Genomic DNA, 23,002 nt, shown 5'->3' with positions numbered 1-23,002 from the left:
AAGCTTTTTAAAGAGAATCTGAACAGAAATAGAGCCATCTCTGGAGAGGTGGAGCGCTGAGACAAATCATCTGTGGAAAGGGGGTGGGAAGAAACAGACCAAGGATGAGGTTTCTCCCTGCCAATTTCCAAATTTGTGAATGCCAGTGCCTTGAAGGAATCATGAGAAAGGTGTTGAAAGAAACAGGGAGGAGGAGGAAACACAAAAATGTATGCGTCGCTTGATAGGCAAAATATACACTGAGCTCTGTACAGCTTTGAAGATACTAAGGGAAGGAGACACGCTTAAATGTGTTGGAGCTAATTATATTTGCTAATTGCATTTTTTTTTTCTTTTTTTTTTCTTTTGCTGCTCCCTCACCCAAAGTCACAGCAGTGCCTAAGGAGAAACACTGTTGCTTTTTCAGGCAGCTGCAGGAATGTCCAGAGCATTTGCTGGGCTCATTCCACCTTTGGAGAGCATACCGCCCCTGGAGAACAGGAACACAGGCCACACATCCTGCATTCTTCCTTGTAAGCTATAATTAGGAACAGGAGAGAGGAAACCTTTTGAGATAGTTTTCAACATATCGATTAGTGATTGTTCCCCTGTGTGACATACGATAGTGACATGCAATATGAATTTAGGTACAACACAGATACTATAAATTTTACTATCTGTATATACATCTTTTGTAACTGATACTGGTCTTCCATGTATAGTACCAATATGAATAGTGTTATTAAAATCAGTGTATTTAAAGAAAATAAACTTTATTTTTAAAGTCGTTACCTGTATAATATTAGATCAGCCTGCAGATTGGCAAAATCTGTGAAGGTGGCTCTCAAGTGACTGACATTTGGGAATCACTACAGGATAACATGATGTGGCAGGAAAAAGACAGGACCGAAACTCAAAAGTTATATATAGATGCTTGACTTTGCGACTAATTACCCATGCATTTTGGACCTGTGGTTTAATTTTGCTTAACCTCAGTTTTCTTTTTTTGAATGTGGTTAAGAAGTCCCAATTTAGTTAATTTAGAGTATTTTCTGAGGCCCCAAGGGGTTAAATTATTTGATCTTCTTTCTCATATACCCAGTGTTGCCATGGGGCGGCATTGTGGATACACCTTAAGATGGCCCCTATTGAGTCGTGCCTTTGAACAGTCCCTATATCTGAGCTGGACCAGAACCTGCAAAGTGCTTCTAACCAATAGAATATAAAAGACAAAGGTTATGAGGTGTCATTCCCTTGACTGTGGTTGGTTATCTAAGTCTTGGCCAAATGAGAGAGAGATTCTCCTGCTGGCCTACGAGAAGCAAGCATCCCTACTGTGAACTTTCCATAGAGAAGGCCACGGGTAAGGAAATGTCAGCAGCATCTAGAATCTTAGGGTGGCCTCCAGCCAACAGCCAGTAAGGAAATGTCAGTAACAAACTGGGCCCCTAAGTCATACAAGGAACTGAATTCTGCCAACAACTTAAATGAGCTTAGAACCGTATGCTTTCCTAATTGAATATCATCTGCCTGACCCTTTGATTGCAACCTTGTGAATCCTGAAGCAGAGGGACCAGCTAAGTCATGCCTGGGCATCTGTCCCACAGGAAATGTGGAACAAGAAACTTCTGTTTTTTCAAACCACTACATTTACATTTGTGGTTATTATAAGGCAAAAATTATATAACTAATATGGGGCAAGAGACACTAGTTTGTGTGGGTATGTTTATTGTATCTCCTATATATAGATAATATTATTTTGTGTAGTATTAATACTGCCTTTTGTTTTTTTCTTTTTTCTTTTTTTTTTTTTTTGGTAAGAGAGCTCTGGGAATCGAAGGAAGTCGTGGGTATTTTGAGAAACTACTCTAGAGATCTAGAATTGGTTTATATGTTTGAAAAACTAGTGATTATTATGTTTTTTCAGTGTTCCAAGAAGAATATAAGGTTCTTAATAAACATTATTTTCTTTATTTTCAGAATGTTCTAGAGAGGAATATTATTATCCTTATTTTTCAGATAAAGAAACTTGCCTAATCTCATAAACATTCTGTAGTATTTACCTTTTCTTGCTCGCCTACGTTGATTAATTTTATTCCCTTTTAGCAATAAAGCCTGTAATTAGGCCCAGCCAATCAGAGGTTGCGTTTTGCTGAGTGCAGTGATTAGTTCAGGCCCACACAGGGACACAGGGACAGTCACAGGATCTGTGTGGAAGCTAACAGAATTAGAATCTGTCTTTTCCACTGAGCATTTATTTATGGAGAAGTGAGCTTGGAGCTACAGGGAGCCTCCATAGAGAGCCTAGAAATAAATCCCAAAACAAAGAGAGGTAGAGCCCAGGAACGGCAAGATGCCAGGTTCTGGTGAAATTATTGGAGCTCCTAAATCCAGCTATGTCTGAAATCAGAATTATCTCTAGGCTTTACAATGACATCAGCCAAGAAATGCCCTTCATTGCATTTAAATTTTTGTCTTGAAACTGAAAGGAACCTAATGTACATGTTTTCTATGAAGAAATGCTGAGTGTGGGGACCAGATCTCCCTGATCATAAATCCAGAGCAGATTGGAAGTGCTATCTATACTTATTTCCCAGTTCCTCTCTAATTTCATTCCCTTCCCCTCTCCCCCGTTTATACAGAGTAATAAAGTGCAAAGAATAATGGATTGGGAGATAAAATCACTGGGTTTTGACCTAAGGTACTTACCTGGTATGGCATGGAATCGGGACTGTGATTTAGGTCTTTTCACTCCCAGTTCACTGTACTTTCAACTAAAGTACAAAAATAACATGGGAAGTTCTCCAGGGAAGAGATCACACATCCATTCTCACTGTTCCAGAAGAGGAAGTGAAACAGATCACTAAAGACTATTCTGTTGGGTCTTTGTTAGGGAGCTTAGTGAGGGCTGGAGATGAGCGCGACGTGAAGATTTTAGAGAATTTAGATTTGTTTCAAGTTGGACTTAATTTTTCTTTTCATCTCTTCTCTAATACTACAGTTTCAGATAAGATGTAACGACTGTCAGTCAGTGGGACGATGTCAGCACCAGCATGTAGGATACACTTTTTATCAACATGATATCAGAACCTGTCATCTGTAGGCCTAGTGGGAAGCACAATTGGTCATCAGGTCTAAGTAGCAACATTAACAACAAAATGATGATTACTTTAGAAAACAAATGAGCCACATTTCAATTCGCTCAGAGTTTAACATCTAAATGTTCAGGGTTTTTCTTGTTTGTTTGTGTTTTACTTTGTTTTCTTTTTTCTTTTTTCTTTTTTTTGTAGCTAGAACTTATTTAAATTTTTTTTAACAACATGATTCTTGCTTGCATCACAAATGGTATGGTCATGAATTTTGCTAGGAACTGAAAATTCCATTGCTTTTCCTTTCTAAAATTTTTGGAAAAGGAAAGCACTCCCAGCCACGTAGATGCTTTGTGTTGAACAATCAGCATAGTCAGCTCTTTGCTCCAAGCAATGATATCATATAGTGTGGTCCTCAAGGGGGGTTCCAAATTGCATACCCACCTCCAGCATGCCAGATTAGACTTTGGAACTGATAGTTTTGTCCCAGATTTCTGAAATTAAAATCATCTGATCAGTTTTGGGTAAGGCCTCATAACTTCTCAAAGTAGTTTCAAGTCAGGCAGGGGTCTGACTTTACCTAGAAGAGTAATGTTGTTCTTTGGCACTTTTTTGAGGTCCTGTTGATTGTCAAGGGGATAGGTGCTAGCTGGGCAGAACACTTAATGTCGCCACTGATACATCAATGGACTCAATTCCTGAGTAACTTGTTTAATGTGAGACTATATTTGTAGAGCCAACAGGCCTGTCAAAGAAGCACTGACTGACCCAAAGTTGAGTCACTTGGGAGAACAATGTCTTCGGCAATTAAATCCTGAGTTTGGCTGAAAGAATTTTAATGATCACCAGGTATAGCAGACTCTGCTAGTGCCCTACCCAGATTTCTTTGAATCTATTTTCTCAACTTTGTATGCCCATTCTCCAGTTTCTGCATGTTTTGTGGTTAATGACTTCAACCTGAAGATGGCCCTTGGACACTTAAAACATCTACCAAAGGGACAGCAGAAGTGACTTGGTGTTTTATGCTGGGTGGGGAGATAGCCAATGATTGACTGCTATAGAAACACAGAAGTTCAGTTTCTTTGCTTTGAAGCAGTATAACGAACTCTGAGGTATGATTTGTGCTCTAGATATGACCTTCCCAGTACTTGTGGCTATTTACATTATAAATAAGTTAAATTGAAACAAAATTAAAAATTCACTTCCTCATTCGTACTAGCCACGTTTCGAGTGTTCGTACAGTACAGATATCGCAGTTTCATCATCATACAAAGTTCTGTTGGGTAAGGCTTCTCAGGAGCTTCCTGAAGGCACAGGTAGGATTTGAGACATCCCCTGACATTGAACCCTGACTTGGCATCTTCCCTTTTCCTGTCCCACCTCCCACTCTCTTATTGCTTTCTCCTAGGCACATTTTCTTTATAAAACTGCTGCAGTAGAAACTTTGATTCAGGGTCAGCTTCCGGGAGAGCTTTACCTAAGACTCTAGAGAACAACTGGAGGAAATTTCAGTTCTTTTATTACTGTCCCTGAATGCTCAATGCCAAAATCTGCTTTCACTACAACTGATTTTCTTATCATCATGCTTTCATGCCTTCATGGTACCTCCTTTCATCTTTAAATGTGGAAACATAGACTACTGCATTTACGGTTTACCCAATGCTTTCTCAGACATTATTTTAAAGGAAAGATATTTTAACGTTTAGCTTATTTGCACTGGTTTACAGTAAGTAATCACGAACAAGTAGCTATTCATATCCTTAGCTTAAGTCTTATATATTGAAGCCCAAAATGATTGTAACTAGTCTAAGATCGTACTTCAAATAATGATACAGTTAGAATTCACGGCACTTGCTCTTTTGACCAAGCACTCCGTGTTCCTTCTGTACCATGCCCGGATCTCAGAACTCCGAGGGATATGCCACACCTAGTACCCTGTGTGTGCATGCTTAATGGACACCAACATGTGTTTTCTGAGAAGGGAGATTGTTCACTGGAAAATTAAGAAGGGGGTGGTTGCAAGATGACTATGGGTCAAGTTGTAAGGTAGGCTTTTCATTCTTTCCGTGAACATACCGGTAATTGATTGTTTAGTGCCCCGGTGTTCTTTGTGCATTGCCATCATGCTGTTAGTCTGGCCACTTTTTCTCCCACACATGCAGAAACCAATCTAATAGGTCAAATACACTCAGTTGTCTTCCTCCTCCCCTCTCCCTTCTTCTCCTCCTCTTCCTCCTCATCTTCATTATCTATTTATTGAGGCAGGAAGTATGCTAAGTTTTTGCAGGCATGATGTTATTGAACACTCATAACATGCCTAGGAGCTGATGCCGTTATTATTATTCTCATTTTATAGATGGACAGAGTTAGACAAATGTCAAAGCCTTGCAGTAACCATATAGGCTACAGCTTATCTCCTTCCCACCACATCCCCAATTCAATACAGTGTTCAGGGCAGGTGAGGAATAATGATGCTTAGTCAAACTACTTGGGCCTGTTTCCTGTGGGCCTTTGCTACCTAGCATATTGTCAGAAGCGGTGGAGGAGATAAAGTATCTTACTAAGAATAAGGCCAATGCCTCTTTTCTCTGATTTACTGCCTTATGTTAACCTGGGTATGTCAATAGATTAGGTTCCATTACTTAAAAGAAAAGAAATAACAAAACTGGTACGTAGTTCCTTTATATCCCTTTCAAAGAGCTGTTACTATTGTTTTAAAATAGAACTAATTAATATAGTTCTGCACTGTAATTAGATTCCCTTTGTCCCAGAAATGGGCCAGACACTGCAGTTCTGTCCAAGAGAAAGTTCTTCATAGCACTGGTAGAACAATGCTTCTCATTCACTCTTAGTCTGAGCCACACCTGAACTAGTGACACTGAGGTGGATGGCTCAGAGGCCCCTTACCAGCCCCCACCACCATTTACTGTGACAAGAGTCTTGATAGATGCAGCTTAATGCCACCGAGATACTATCTCTGAATCTTAAGCAAAAGACAACTGCAGCTACAAGGCAGATATAAAAGTCTCTTGCTGAGATTTGTAGAAAAATATTGTCATTTAAATTAACATTTCCAAACAATAATAATCATTATTTAGTGCTGCAAAGCCATCTACATACCAAATGCTAAATTTCTGAGTATTTTAAAGCCAGAAAATTATCTTGTAGGAAAATGTGGTTTTCTGTTCCTAGACTGGGAATAACAGATCAAAGCCTTTTTTTCTTCTCCTTTTAAGTAAACACGGCATGCCTTATTCTGAAATCATTCTTCCTTTGCTAATTTGCCCCCTGACATACACTAACTTTGCAAAAATTCTTGCAATGGATTAAAATTATATTTTTAAAACTGAGCTTGAGATCTTGAGGTTTACGGTCTGCAAAAATACAAGGTAACTGGAAGTGCTTTGGAATTTGGAACGTGAAGGAATAAAACCAATTGCTACAAGAGATTAAAAGTTTGTTTTTTATTCATGTAAAAGAATGCAACATCCATCTCACCATTTCCCTTCGTCAGTCTACCTTCTTATTCTGAGAGCCTCCAAACCACTAATTTATCCCACTAAATTGCTCCCTTATTCCCTGCTGTCCCCCAGGCACAGAAGGCTTAGTTCTCTGACTCTTTATTCTGGCTCTTCACAGTTGATCTCTCTTGAACCTGGATTCTTTGTCCCTAGTCCTTCTTTTCATTTTTGTTGTTTGACCCACCCTGCTCAGCTACAGGCCTCAGTGGTATCCTTCTTCAGGCTCAGCCCCACTGAGCTCATAAACTCATTCTAATTCAGGCAGAGCAATTTCAGATCAGATGATGGGTCAAAATATTAATAACAGCCAACACGTACTCTTCCCTTGACACGTGCCAGGCAATACCCTACATCATTCATCCATGTGGTCTTTTCAGCAAACCTAAGAAACACGTATTACTATCATCCTGACTTTATAGAAGAGGAGATTGGGGCATAGAGAGGTGACATGACTTGCCCAAAGTAAGTGACAGAGTCAGGCTCTGAACCCAGGCAGTCTGGTTGCACATCTGAGCATCTTCCCTTCTCCATTCCCTCCTTCCTTAGCCATAGGCATGTAGATCTGGGCGTACCTGAGATTTACGTATTATATTTGATCACCCTCCTGCCCAGAAGGTCTCAGTTAAAACAACAACAACAACAAAAACAACAATAAAACCTGGGAGGAGCCAACTTCTGTATCAGTGTTTTACTCTGTTCTCTAGACCTTTGTGGGAACTAGAGGTCTTGCCTTGTGTCCTGAAATGATAGTGCTTTGGAATCTCTGCTGGTTCTCACTAGTTTTTTAGGTAAGGGGATCCTAGACACTCACAGTTGTCCCTTAGTGGCTGACCTGGGTCTTGTTCTAAACGGATCTAGCACTGGGACTATCTGTATGTAACTTGACATTGTTTAGTTGAGTAATTGCTACCACATCTCTTGCATCCATTCACTTGACTTCATTCCGATGACCTTCACATGCTTGTCTAAGCCACCATCTTTACTTACGAGATGAAGATGAATGCATTAGGTTCCCATTGGGTATCTCAGTTTATACTCATGGCCTCTCCAATCCAGTCTTCATGCTGCAACAAGGGAGGTCTGTTTCCTGAAAATGTGGTCATTTCCATGATTAAAACCTTCATAGCGTTCCATTACTCTTAGGACCAAGCCCTACATCTCTGATGCAGCTTGCAAGGCCTTGCCTGACTGGCCTCCATCTGTACCTGGTGTTTATCAATACACTCTCTCCATACAGCATGCTTCTTCCTGTTACGGGACTTTCACACAAATCCCTCCTGCCTTAGAACCATTTTCCCCTTGTCTCCATGTAAATCACTCATTTATCCTTCAGGTCTTTGCTTACAGTTTTTTCCCCTAGAGAATTCTCCCCTGTTCTTGCAGATCAGATGAAGCTCTTATAAACTCTTGTAACACCTCCTTCTGGGTGTTTAATTACATACGGAATACAGACTGTGTGCCAGATAATTATCAGTTGTAATTTGTTACCACATTATAGGACCCAAGAGCATTTGGACCATATTTATCTTGTTCACAGTCTATGTTCTCAGGTTTATATAAGAGCATTAAGTTCCCACAGCAGATATTAGATAATGAATGACTGAATGAATGACTGACTGACTGAATGAATGAATGAATGAATGAACTGTTGCATGGAACCTCCAGCTGTCAGCAGACAAGGAGGCTTCCTAAAAGGTAGCATTTATTGGACATCACTATATGCTAAACCCTGATACAGGCTTCAATATTTTATCTAATTACATACTCACAAGGACCTTATAAGTTAGCTTCTAATATTAACCTCATTTTAAAGATGAGTAAACTGAGACTTTTGACTGAGAAACCATATCTCTCTGTATATATAATATACATAATCTCTCTTTTTCTCATATTTATATCTCTATCTATCTATCTATCTATCTGTCTATCATCTATTTATCTACCTAGCTATCATCTATCTAGCTATCTAGACCCATCTACCAAGTGTAGCATTAGGAATATAGGCCCTAAAAGCAATTTATTTTATCATATAGGCCTTTCCATTTCAAGTTCTCGCTCTCTCTCTCTCTCTCACACACACACACACACACACACACACACACACTCACACACACACACAGTTTCCAGCTTGCACCTTGACTTATGATACCTGTGATTCTATGACCAACATCAAGGTCAATGTGAGGATAAGGGTCCAAAAAGAGGTATATTCCCAGAGGACTTCACTCTTTAGTGCTGTTATACAAAGATCCCTCTCATCTACGTGTACCTCTTATTCCCCTCACAGAGAAGTTATAGTGGTGTGGGGGTGGCTGGCAGGAGGACGTGAAAGGACAAAACAGAAATGGGCTTTTGTTTCTATCTTGAGATCAAAATCCCATTTATTTTAAACAAACAAGTTCCATTTGGACGCTTGTCAAGTGACTTCCCACCTTTCGTTTAGGCCCTTTGAGTAAATGTTCTCTGATGTGCTGGACATTCTGTGTGGATTTAAGTCATTAAATCATCAAATTATGTGCAGAGTGCTGGGCAGTTGAGGTGGACAGGGCAGGAATTGGACCCATGCTTTGCAAAACGTGTATTGATGAATTTGGGATTTGATAGGAAAATTGAAAGCACTTGGTTTTTATGGTTTTATAATGAAAACTAAAACCATTTTATTCCCATTATAAAGGATAACACTCAGAATATATTTGATAAATATAGCATTTGAAAAAAAATGCTTATTTTTCATAAACTATGGGAATCACCAAGTAAGGAAACTGCAGAAACTGTTTTTGTTGAGTTAGTTTGTCTTTTCTTGTTCCCTAGGTTAAATAAGTTTTAAAATCCATAATTTGGAAATATGTGACTATGGCATGGATGCTAGAATCCTTTAACACATGTTTAAAACACACATTTTATTAATTTGGAATCTTGAGCTCAGGCCAGCACATTTTATTATGCATTTAAGCTTCCTGCTTTGTATTTTTTTTTAAAATCTAATAAATTGTTGGATTTTGTTCCTCTCTACTGTGAGCCATATTTTCATTTTTTAACACCAACTAACTCCGTCACCAGCTAATGGCTTCGAGAATAATCTCACAAGATGCAATGAAGCTAGGTGACAGTGAAGTAGATGTGTTGTGCAATTAAACTACATCTAACAAATGACCAGTAAGTTCTCTACATCCAAGAATGATCGGACAACCATGCCCATTTTTGATCATTCTTCTGTGCCCTGAAGTTGGGATGACTGACTCAGCCTGATCAAAGCAGTATCATGTAACTTTTACCATGCTTAAGTGAAATGCTTTCTAAGGTGGATTGCTACCCCCTTGACAGATTACATATTTAGCAATCTATAGAACTTCATTTTTTTTAAGGTGTCGGAAAGGATTCTCTATTCAGTGAAACAACATACATGCCTGTTAATATTAGATCTTCATAAGACACATCATTGTATGCATTATAATATCTTTCAGGGTGATTTGAATGTGTAATTTTGTATTTCCCTCAACATGCCATTAAGGTGATATAGGCAGGAAGGAGGACGCCTTTGTTCATACAATCAATTGAAAGATATATAAAGAGGAGGAATACAATTAGTTTATACTAATCAGGACTCCTTGATAACAGATTTGTCGCCATGTAGTGAGAGAAAGATTCCTCTTCAAAACCAATTCTTCCAGGACAATAATAATAATAAAAAAAGACATTTTAAAAACATCTAGAGGAGTTCTTGCAAGAAGGTAAAATAATGAATTATTAAAGGTACTGCAGCTTCTTGATAAAAATTTTATGATAACTGTACAGTATTCGCCTAACCTTGCCTTTTAGCAATATGGAAACATGAACTCTGCTTATTTTAAGTTGTAAATTGGTTTCCTCTTATTGTCTCATTTAAACAATCTTTTCCAGAATAGATCCAGAGGTGCCAAATGACTCCACATTGTAAGCGACAGGTTTTTTCCTCCTTTAGAATTATTGTTCCCATTATATTAACACCTTCTACTTTGTTGTAAAACTTCTTGCATTTACAGAGGTTATTACGCTTCTCCAAAATCATGTGCAGAAGATTGTATGTATTAGTGGAGAGGAGAGTCTGAACATTGTTCACGGTCTTAACTGGGAAACATCTACAAGTATAGTATTCAGAATGCACCAAGGGGGAAAAAAGAGAGCAGAGTGAAAATTTCATAGTAACACCTGCATCCACTGTAGAACTAAATGAGGTGACTAGTGAACATAAAGAATGCTAGCAATGCCCTTTCTGCCTTCGAGTCCTGTATTTGCTCACTTCCTCTTTATCACAGACACATAAAGTAGGGGAACATACTTCCTTTAGGTATTTTTTTTAATGCAGGTACCACAAAGCAAAAAAAAAACCACAACTATATATACCAATTTTGCACTGAGTAGTTATCTTTAGGCCTGGTGACTGTTGGTTGCAAGAATATCTCCTATAGATTTCTTTATTCCAGAGGAATTGCCGTCTGACATCAGAGGGAGGATAATGCCCTCACATACGAGGTCAGACAATTAAGTTCACAAACTTGTTGCAATGCTGTTGCTAACCTTTTTTTCATATCAGGGGGATTATTCATTATGAATGTGTACCACCTGAGCAAACAGTTAACCACGGTTACTACGTATTTGGAAGCGCTGAAAAGGCTGCGTGAAAAAGTTAGACGACCTGAACTTTTCACCAACAATTCATGGCTCTTGCATCATAACAATGCACCAGCTCACAAGGCACTGTCTGTCAGGGAGTTTTTAACCAGTAAACAAATAAGTGTATTGGAACACCCTCCCTACTCACCTGATTGGGCCCCCAATGACTTCTTTCTTTACTTGAAGATAAAAAGGAAATATTGAAAGGAAGACATTTCGATGACATTCAGGACATCAAGGGTAATATGATCACTCTGATGGCCATTCCAGAAAAAGAGTTCCAAAACTGCTTTGAAGGGTGGACTAGGTGCTGGCATCAGTGCATAGCTTCCCAAGGGGAGTACTTCAAAGGTGACCATAGTGATATTCAGCAATGAGGTATGTAGCCCTTTTTCTAGGATGAGTTCATGAACTTAATTGTCCGGCCTGTTCATTGCCCCTGGGCACTACTTGCCCTCACTCTGCCAGTGCCCCAGCATATACACCTAGATGGAGGTGTTCAACTCAAATTTGGTCCAAACCACCACCCAACAGCTCAGGGAATGTGTTTCATGGAAACAGACAATCTAGACAGCATTCCACTGAGGCGCTAGAGTAGTGAAAAAGAAGCCCAGATTTCATGGTCAGGCGTCCACATCATTAGCACTTACTATTGAAGTTAAGTAAATGATTATACCTTTTTTTCACCTCCACTATCTTTCTATAAGGACTTGACACTGAGATGATTAGATCTAAAAATAAATGATTTAAGATAGGGGGACAGCCTTATATAGTGCCTGTCACTAAGATAACTCTTCGTAAACAATAGTATATTCACTTTTCAGTTTACCTCTGGAGAGCTATTCTGCCACATAGAAAAGCCGCACCTATTAATTGTATTTCTGCAATTATGCTGATTGTTCAGGACGCTTCATTTGGACTTCCTGAAATTTTGCATATCAGCAATGGTCAAGATCGCCCACTGTGTAGAAAACAGAAAAGTAGGATGTTAAAGCAAGTAAGATATGGCATATTATTCAGAAGGCAATTTACCCAACCTAGAAACCCTCAGTCTTGTGGTCTTTGTCAGCTGTGGTCTACCTGGCCACAGATGTGTATAGGTATGTACACTTGATTGAGGAGACACACAGATGATTTGTTGGGAATAATTCAAATGAAGAAATTCAGTGAATCCTATTCAGCGTGAATATTTTTGTGAGAAAAGGCAGGATTTACGGGAAGGTCACATATGTATGGGGAATAGCTCTACTAGCAGGAGTGATTTAGCAGCAGCCATTTGTAAGATAACAGCTTTTAAAGTTCACAGGTTGTTGAAAGGAGAAGGAAGGAGAGGTGGAATTGCAGAAGTAGGCAGAGTATCAAGCTCATTTGCCAAGTCAGGAACCTCGTCTATTGTATTCAATTTACCTGTATTTTCACCAAAGCTTCCTCTTTTCCCTGCAGCGTTCATTTTTTTTTGGGGGGGAGGGGAATCATTTCCTAGTTTTATTATCTTTCCTCATGTTAACCATTATTGCTGTACAGTATTAAGTGGAGTCGTTTTGATGCTTTAAAATCCGGTAGTATCTGGCTAGATTTGCCTAGGTGAGAAAGCATTGTGAAGTCAGCTTCTGTTTCTTCCACTGCCTTTCCTCTTACTAAAGACATCAGTGGGCCTGTGCTGATTCTAACAGGCCATCACCGGTGGCCCCAGTGCTTCATGTCTTTTCCCTGAAAATGGAAAAATGCCATTGCGGTTTAGCACAGAGATTCTCAAACCTGGCTGCACAGGATAACTACAAAATAGAGATGACTGGACTCCATGCCCAAATTCTGATTTGATTTGGTGTTATATTTTGCACAGGTATTTTTAAAAAGCCACCCAGGTTATTTCAGGGTGTGATCAAACCTGAGAAACATTTGTATAGGATAAATGACCTGCCCAGTTTGAAAATAACATGTGTGGTAATTAGAACACAGTGTTCTTTATAAACAAAGCCATGCACCTAATGGTGTATCACTGCATCCCTGGTTTATCCACTGCTTAGAGGATAAAGCTCAAGCTCAAATTTTTGCTCCTCTCCAGCCTCACTGTCTGATAGTTTTCTCCATTTTTTTTTTTTTTTTATTGTTTCAGGTATACAAAACAATGTAATAGTTAGACATTTACACTCCTCACAAAGTGATAACTATCCCCCAATCTACTACCTGTCTGACATCATAAATAGCTGTTATAATTCCATTGACTATATTCCCTATGCTGTACTCCATATTCCGTGAGAGAGAGAGAGAGAGCGAGTGTGTGTGTGTGTGTGTGTGTGTGTGTGTGAGAGTGTGTGTATGTGTGTATTTAATTATAATTGACATTCCATATTATTCAACTTCAGCTTCAGGTGTACAGCACAGTGGTCAGGCATCTACACAGTCTATGAAGTGATCTCCCTGACAAGTCCAGTGCCCATCTGGCACCCTACATAATCTTTACATTATTGAGTATATTCCTCAAACTGTAGAAAGTAAAGGGATTAGAAAGGACACATTAGTAGTCACAAAATTGTCACAGGGATATGAGGTAGTTTCCTCCTTTTGGTGTACATTCCTGTAGTAGCAGTCTGGTGGTAGATGCTCCATTATACTCTTGTAATTCATGCTTCCATGCCTTTCCCCACCTCAAATGCTCTTTGTCTTCCTAACCTCTTGTTCCTTACATTTATCCCATCAAATCACATTTCGGACGTCCTCTTTCTGGGAAGTGTTCCATGATGCTTTCTACAACACACCCTCCTTCAGTAACTTGAAGCTTCATGCAGCTTTAGAGTTTTATATGTGGTTTGTAACTTATTTCCTTCTTCAACTATCTTACCTTGTGAGGCCCTTGAAAGGAGGAAGACGAGGGGCTCTTTTTCTGTATCCATATGTGAGTGTGCGCATACATAGTAGGTTCTCAAGAAATGCCTAAATTCAGCGCTCCTGGTGTGTTACCAATTGAGGCCATTGCAAACATCCAAGGTTTCTTTTGCTTTTACCTTCCTCACATTCTCCTCATTCAGTTCAAAGGTAAGTAGTTTGAAAGAAACACTGTCAGGGACAGAGACAAAGCCAAGGCAACTATGTTCTCTTGCTTTTAATGAGGGACTCCTCGGTTACAAAGGGAAGATAAATGGTTTCTACATATGCAGTAGAAAGATTATGAAAGAATAGGAGCAATTCCAAATAGGGCTTAACAATATAGTCAGACTTCAAGTTTTGCTGTTCGTATCATAAAAATAAATAAACAAATAAATAATTGAAATTCTAATTAAGAATTAATTACTCTGCATGGACCTTTTTATGGTATGGTATATAGCTTTTCACCTTGAAGAACTGTTACTAGGCAATAGCTTAACAGGATTTTGTTATTAATGTTCTTTTGGTTTTTCTCTCTTCCTCACTCTGTATGTTTTATCCCTTCCTTCCTTCCTTCCTTCCTTCCTTCCTTCTTTCCTTCCTTTCTTCCTTCCTTCCTTCCTTTTTTCCTTGCTTCCTTCCTTCCTTCCCTCCTCTCTTCCTTTTTAATTTTTCTTTTCTCTAATTCTTTCTTTCTCTAAATTGGAAAGCATTCACACATTTTTTTTAACCTACTTATTCCTCACACCTGCTATATGATATCACTGTGCTAAACAGCAGTAGGTCAAAATAGGCCATATCCCCTACCCTCAAGGAACTATGTGTTTCATAAGGCCAACAGACATAAATCAAATAACTGTCTTGCATGATGGGTGTTAAAATGAATGCATTGCAAGGTACTATGAGAAAATAGAAAAGCAAACAGAATACCTTGTAAAGTATAAAATGTCTTTAAACCTTTAAACGATCAAAGGAAAGAATAAGCAAAATCATTTTGAGCTGTAACCACATACAAACTTCCTGCTAAGCATTGGTTTCTTCACATATATTAAATCATACCATCCTTATAATTAACCATACAAGGTGAGAATTATGATCATCGTTGATTTAGATTTGAAAACTCCAGATACGTTGTGTGACTTTCCAAGGTCCCCTCCTACCTGTCTTGACATGGCTTCTTCTTTATATTCTTATAAAACGTCTGTTCATCCAGGTTTCACATGGTTCTCCAGCTTGGTTGTTCTATAATTTAGTTGTAATTGTAATTTGTTAATGGAAGGATGCAGGTACAGTGTTTGTCTACTCCACCGTCCTGGATCTTTATAAGTGTTAGTGTTATTATTATTTGTAGTTTTGAGGTACTACATGCTATTTGGGGATATAAGAGAAAGGTGTAAATTGTTAGCTAAATTTATGGAGAGTTAAATATATGCCAAGTATTGTACTAGTTCTTTGTGATATTAACTTATTAATACCCATGTGAGGTAGGTGTTTTTATTATCTATTTTAAAGATCAGTAAACTAAGCTTTAAAGAAGTTAAGAACATACAGTCACTTTGTGGTAGAACTGGACATTGAACTTAGCCATTCTTGAGCTGGCAACTCATGGGAAACAAGACAGACATCTATGAGAAGAAGTTAGGATATAAACTATGAGTTCTAGGTGCCAAATGAATGACACAGAGGATATGTGCTCTAGGTCAAAAGCTATCCATGGAAGCAAGTTCTACTTTTCTCACTAGCCAGGCCGATTGAGGTAGTGCCAGCATTATGTGATACAAGTGGCATGGACCCTGGAGTCAGTACAGTGTTTCAGTCCTGACTTTGCTCATGCTTGTGTGACCTTGGGCAAGTTACTTAAATCTTGAAGCCTCAGGTTCCTCATCTCTCATTTGATGGTGTCATAAATATTTTACGTTACTGTTCTGTGAGCCAATTGGATACTTCAAAAGTGCCTAACACATACTAAGTGCTCAGGAAATCTTTTTCTCCCTGATCAAGCTTCATCTGACGCTAACATTTTTAATGGGGCTTTAAATAATAAAGGTGAGATGAAGGCATTGCTTTGGCAAGCTTCTAAACCTCTTAAATCCCCATGGAGATTTGATCTTTCAACGAAACCCAGCATTTCAGCTCCTTATTTCTCCAAGAAACATGTCTTATGCTTTATCTTTGTAGTACTTCAGCATTTAAGCTACCTCCCACTGTTGTTAATGAGACTATGCCACTGTGTCATCATAGAACCATGTACTTCATATTCATTATTTGAGCATGTTTAACTGGACTGGCTGCCTCACTATTCCATCATTTCAAAATCTCAGAAAGAAGGCTTCTCTTTCTTATTTCTCAATCACGTCTTTCTTCAAAGGAAGAGAGAAACCGCTCTCTTTTAGGGGCTAGGGGTAATGGGGTGGTACAAAAAATCTTGTAGCAACAAAATCAAATGATTTAGGAATATAAGTTAGCTAACAATTTGTCTGTTCACAAGAGAGCACTTTTTGGCACCTGAGACACTGCTGTGGACCCACACCTTTATCTTCTATCTCTTGCTTTACCTTTGTTTCTATCTCTCCACTTTGAAGCGATGTTTTATTTCTTTTCTGCAGCCTGTCTTGTGGCATATCCTTAAATGGCATCAAGTTTCTCTCATAGGTGCATGTTGTAGCCTGTCGCTGCCTTGGGAGCCAGTAAGCCGAGGGGGAAAGGAGAGTAATGAGTCCTTACATAACATCGCAGTACTTGCTGTTCCCAACAGCTCTGTTCCTTGCTAAGGCAGTGTGGGGAGCAATTACCACTCCCCATATGAAGTCTGACTGCCTTAATCATTCTCAGAAAAAACAATTTCAGTACAGTCATTAGAGCCTGAAGACTTCCCCTTCTCCGGAGGGATTTCTGAAATGGGGACGCTATAGCAGAATCTGACAGGCAGAGAAGCAGGAAGCGTTCAGAGGCATGAGAATGCAAGAAAAAGAGCTTTGTTCTGATCGTGTCTTTGGGTATGAAGGAGCCCCCTCTTGTTCCAGGTTATTATGACCTTTAGCATAGAGTTAGCCACTGAATACATGGAGCTTTCTTCCTATGTGTTGAACAAAATTATAACATGAATAACCCATCTCTTTGAATAGACACCATAGTCAGATTGAACTTTTGTGATTGTCTTTTGGGAGCCCTAGGGGCAAGACGAGGAGGTTTTCTGCTCTTGTCCATGCTAAGGTAGATAGCTCAGGCTTGAGAAAGCCTGGCCTCACGGACCAGATGAGTCTGGGAGGATTCCTGGCGGTTAACAGATTATGGAAAGGGCAGGAAGCAGGTTCAGTCTGCCCTTCATCCCCACCCCCGGCCCTAGACTGCTGCTAGTCTGGGGAGTGCACACCAGGCTCCAACCTCAGTGGCATACACCTGAGACCCATCAAGTGAATAGTGTGGAAAAAAGGCAGTGACTTTTGCCTTAAAAAGAATGGCAAGTTTTAGGAGTAGTGAGTTACTATTGCCAGATTTTTCTCTCACCCAGTCACCCTTCCATATCTTGGGGGAAAAAATGACTGCGTATGCCTGTATGAAAGCACACTGAGAAAGTAGACACACTAAAAATATATGTGATGGGGACATCCAGTCCCAGTCATAGAGTAGTATAGCGTAGCCACTGTTTAGTACAACAGTGGGGAGGAAGGACTGCCTTTCCTCTCCCCTACCCTCCCCCACTATCATGCACACACACTGAAATATATATCGGGAATGTCTGCCAGGACAGAGAAGGTAAGGAACTCTTTGGGCAACCCCACCTAACAAGTGGTGTGTCAGTTGTCACGTGAGAGTTATGCATTCACAACCAAGAACATAGGATTCGATGAATTTGGTACATAAAGTTTTCTTTTCCTCTTTTTTTCGGTATTTTTCCTTCCTTCTTTGCGGAACTAGGACCAATTTAGTTCCCTGGGGTTCATGGGCTCATCTTGGGACCAGTGTTTCCCAAGGAGGGGGAAACAATTTCTAGAGTCTCACGGAGTCATGGTGTCATTTAACTGGAAAACTAAAAAGAGTGTGGTCCCATTTTAGAGTCCATGCTGGTGAGGCATTGGTTTTCATCAATTGTTTCTTAATATAAATACATTTTAGAGCTTGAGGGGACTTTAAAGAAACAATGCAAAGAGAAAGGGGGGGCAATCATAACATTTATTGAGCATATACTGCAAGTGGGGTACTCTGGTAAGCTTTCTCAGTCTGTTAGCTCATTCAATCAATCTTCACAAAAGTTCTGTGAGATTTAGGATTGGATCCCATTTAGAGATAAACAGTTAAAGGATGGAGAGGTTCAATAATTTGCCTCAAGTCATAAAATTACTGGACGATAGATCTGTGAAGGCAATGAGGGCATTGATAGATGGGGGAAGTGAGCTGAAAGAGATGGAGGGGAAAGGCTAGTTGCAGGTATAGCCGAAACTAGAGTTCAGAGTCTATGACCCCAGTAAGTGTTCTTTCCCATCCACGGTCTCCAGCGGGACTGTTAACTGCCTAGAAAAACCATAAGTATGAAAGTATGGAAGGGAAATAAGAAGGGCAAAATAAGAAAAAATTGCACTTGTCACAAAACGTACCTGGGACTATGACTTTCTTTCTCCCTATACATGGTTCCATAATCTAAGCAAAAGAACTTCAAGAATTTTCAGTTGCCACTGTAACATCCCTGGTAATGTATTTATATAGCCTTTATTTTCCCCAGGCAGTGCCTGTGTCACCTGCTGAGTAGTATTTGACATGAAACTTGGCCCTGATGAAACAGCGCTGTTTTAGGTACTCTTGAAAGCTTGCAAGACTAGAAATAGGTTTATTATGCCATAGCTCTTACCTTACTTGAAGAAATCTGCATGAATACACTGTAACTTTGTTCTTGAGAGTGCAGATTTTACTAAGGGATGAACACATAACAAGATATAATATTTTATCTTTCCATCTTTTAACACACAGAAGCATGGTGTGTTGAACAGAGTGCTTCAAGAGGAGAAAGATTTTAAATGATTATTCATTGATTAATTGATAAGTTTAGTAACAGGACATTTTCTCTTATGGACAATTCAGATCTCATAACATCTTGTTTTCTCTTTACGTTTGTAATTAGGGACGTCTGAGATCAATTAACAACTCTTCTTAGGTAAATGTAGAAAATCTAATGGCATGCATTCTTTATTGTTACTTGTTCCTCTGCCCTTAGCTTACATGTTTTATCATTCTCTGTTTTTAAAAAATATGTATTTATCGTATTGTTCTTAATTCATTACATTTATTTGCCTTGTTTCAAGTCCTTTTGGAAAATAAAGGAATATAGGTAGAGAGCTAGTCAGCAAACAAGCAGGAAAGCTACACTTACTCAATGGCATTGTGTCAATCAGGTATGGTTTCTTTTTTTACAGTTTAAAATGAGAAATTCCTTAAAGGGATTTAAATTTTCATCCTGTCTGGTATGCTCCTAATACCTATAAAGCATTTCCTGCTTTCTCTTTTGAAATAAGAATGATAAATTGGGTAACTTGGTGGAACTGAGCGGCAACGTGCGTGTGATGTGTTGCTGTCATGTACATAGAACATAAATTTTATGTTGTGGTAATGCAGATGTAGTCATTGTTTGACATTATTATTTCACTGCATACATTGATCAGTTCTCTATGTGTGTCATTTTATTAGTGGCTCTCGAGCATCTTGATTTGGGTTTTTCCTTTTTTTTTTTTTTGAAATGGTGATTAAAAGGTATTTGACACACTTTGCAATGAGTTTCTTAAGTTGCCTAACAAATGTTATTAAGCAAATATGAAAATTAACTCATAAAATCTGTGAGTCATGTAGAATAATCTACAAAATAAAATTTCCTAATTTAAGAGCTGAGTTATTAGTATCATCTAAGAGTTATTTTATCTCTTTGATTATTGTTCTTTCAAAAATATGCTCAAGATAAGTAATAAGAGAAGAAATATGTCAGCTTTGGGAGGTTTTACAGTATTTTCAAGATGTTCTTGATTATGGCTATCACAGTAAAATATACCCAGTTATAACTTCATCCTTTCTAGTATTAGGAAAAATTTCTAAGGCATAACTCTAGAGTAAAATTGTAATTATACTCTCTAAAACTAACATCATCCTAGCACTAATCTTAGCTAAAACCCTAATACTAATGCTGAGACTAGTTAAAGCCTCTTGCCCTCGGAGTAACATTTACTCTCATGCTAAAGCTAAATCCTAACCTTTCCTTAACTTTATGTTTAATATCATCATCGACACAAAACTTGGAAAACAAATAAGTTTTAATTCACATATAAATTCTGACTGGTGGTGTTTTCTCTGGGTCACTCTGTTGAGAAGGATTCTAAGGCTCAGTAAGAAAGGGTTCTCAGGTGAAATAGCATTGTCTGTCCTGATCCATGAAGAGGGAAGGGCAGCATGGATGCCAAGCATTTACCAACCCTGTCCTAGCATCAACTCTTGCCCTAAGTCTGGACTTAGCTCCCTGAAGGCAAATATTGCTGGCATATCATAAATGACAAAAGACTTCCCGGCTTTCATCTTAATTATAATAAAAAGATGGGGCTTGAGTTCCTTACTAAGGAGTTTTCTTCCTGAGGGGATTGTAAGAATTCTTTAGGGAGGAAGAAGATAGGTGTTATTTATTTTTTTTTCATAACTTGTCAGAATGATTCATTCAATCCCTATATATGAAAAAATATAGACAAAGGGTTGGAATTTAAAATCTCAGTGCTCTATTCTAATAAGAAAGTGAATGATTTCCAAAGAGACCACCTAACAATCATTCTGCTACCAAGGGAATATATTTTCTCATTTTATTTCTCTAGGACTTTTATTTAATACATCACATGTGCTTAATCTCTGCCAATTGTTAATTTGACACAATCAATGGGGCATTTCACAGGATATAAGGGTCATTCGTACAGTGCAATCAATTTCTCTAAGCACAGGGGACATGATCTTCAAATAATGGTTGAGGAAATTATTTTTTAAATTGGTTTTATTAAAAATTTTGAGCATAGACAAAGCTCAAAAGAGTGCAATGATAAATCCCCAGAAACTCTCAACCAGCTTGAACAATTATCGATCTGTGGCTGATCTCGTGTAATCAATTATATACCTCTCCATGTATCTTAATTCAAATTTTAGCCATCGTATTATGTTATATGAACATATCTCTGTAATTTAATGACTATTTTTAAATCAGCTTTATTGAGATATATTCAAATATCATACATTTACTAATTTAAAATGTATCCCTTGAGTTGTTTTAGAGTCACCACAATCTAATTCTAGAACATTTTCACCACTCCCTAAAGAAACCCGTACAAATTAGCAGACACTCCCCATTTTACTACCACCCTCCAGCCCTAGGCAATCACTAATCTAATTTCTTCCTGTATAGATTTATCTGTCCTGGGCATTTTATATAAAAAGAATCATGATATTTTGTGTTTGTGTTGCTTTCTTTAACTTAACGTAATGTTTTCAAGATTCACCCATGGTGTACCATGTATCAGTAGTTCATTACTTTTTATTGTAAACAATATCCCATTGCATGGATACATCACATTTTGTTTACCCATTTATCAGTTGATGGACATTTGGGTTGTTTTCAGTTTTTGTCTATTAGAAATAATGCTGCTGTGAATATATAGGTACACATTCTTGTATGGACTAATATTTTTATTTCTCTTGGGTATATAACTAAGAGTGAAATTGATGGGTAATATGGTAACACTGTTAAAAAAAAAAAAAAAAAAAAAGGTTAAGAAACTTTTTGAGGACCTGTCAAACTCTTCCAAATTGGCTATACCATTTTATCTGTCCCATTTACCTCTCTGTTCCCTGAATTTAAGAAAAGATGTGGCAAAAAGAATCACTAAAATGTTTATTGAATTAAATTGATCCTTAGCTATAAAACATACAGTGTTATAGAAAATCAACTCCAGTTACTATTGTAAAATTGCAGGCCTAAAGCATACAAAATGAAGATACATTTGTGGTCATTAGATAAAATAGACGAATCTGTAAATATATACCCCAAAGTAGCTATCTTGTCATATTTCTCATGGATTTAAAGGAGATGATTGCTTAAACAGTACAAAGAAGCGTTTTAGAGAAATGTTCCACTTTTTGGATTCCATTTGTGCTTTGGTAGTTGAAAACAAACCACTGGAAAAAATGGTGGCAATGATAATAAAATTATTGAGCCTTAAATGACTTGGGTGTATGATTGTAAAAGCCCAGGGCTTTTTTGTCTCCAATAATACAAGTTAACAAAAGATACTCTGATATGCTACATAGTTTACCTCAGAGTTTTTAAGAGTCTTTCTAAGGAAACTATCACGATGACTGAAGTATAAAGGTTTTAAACGGAATGATAGGCAAATTTTAATGATTAACCTAATGTTTCATACTCTATGTCCCCTAACTTCAAAATTATAGCATGTTCTATACACCATCATGCATCGGTACAGGATCAGAGAACACTTCTCAAATAAGCATACATTCTTACTGTTTACATTTTTTAATCTCTTTAAGTACTACTATGGGATATTAGAAAGCACTGCAGTCCCTTTACAGCTATATAAATGCTATGGGTTAAATTGTCCTAAATAGTGTGTATCTCAACTACTGGATATGAAATGGATGCTGTTTATTCCTGTAGAATGTAGAACAAGGTAAATATTAACTCCATTTTTTATTGTTACAGATAACAATAAGTGTCCTTTTATTCAAATTGAGATAGTTTTAAGAACACAGTCTTCCCTTGAAGGTTAAAGACAAAATTACATTTTTTTACAGAATATTTTCAATTATATAACTCTCAATAGGGTAAAATTCATACGTTACAAAAAGACATGTTCAAAGTTTAGAGAA

At 38.1% G+C, this 23,002-nt stretch overlaps 1 long non-coding RNA gene across 1 annotated transcript in view; it reads left to right on the top strand.

Annotated features, from left to right (window-relative positions):
* The window catches only part of LOC148756536 (uncharacterized), a 267,020-nt gene that overhangs the window by 77,764 nt on the left and 166,254 nt on the right, over nt 1-23,002 (top strand). The gene's annotated exons all lie outside the window — the stretch shown is intronic.

The sequence above is a fragment of the Rhinolophus sinicus genome, chromosome 12 (assembly GCF_057876585.1).
Source record: "Rhinolophus sinicus isolate RSI-liver-muscle chromosome 12, RSI-T2T, whole genome shotgun sequence".
Taxonomy (NCBI): domain Eukaryota; kingdom Metazoa; phylum Chordata; class Mammalia; order Chiroptera; family Rhinolophidae; genus Rhinolophus; species Rhinolophus sinicus.
This window is presented reverse-complemented; position numbering and strand designations above follow the sequence as displayed.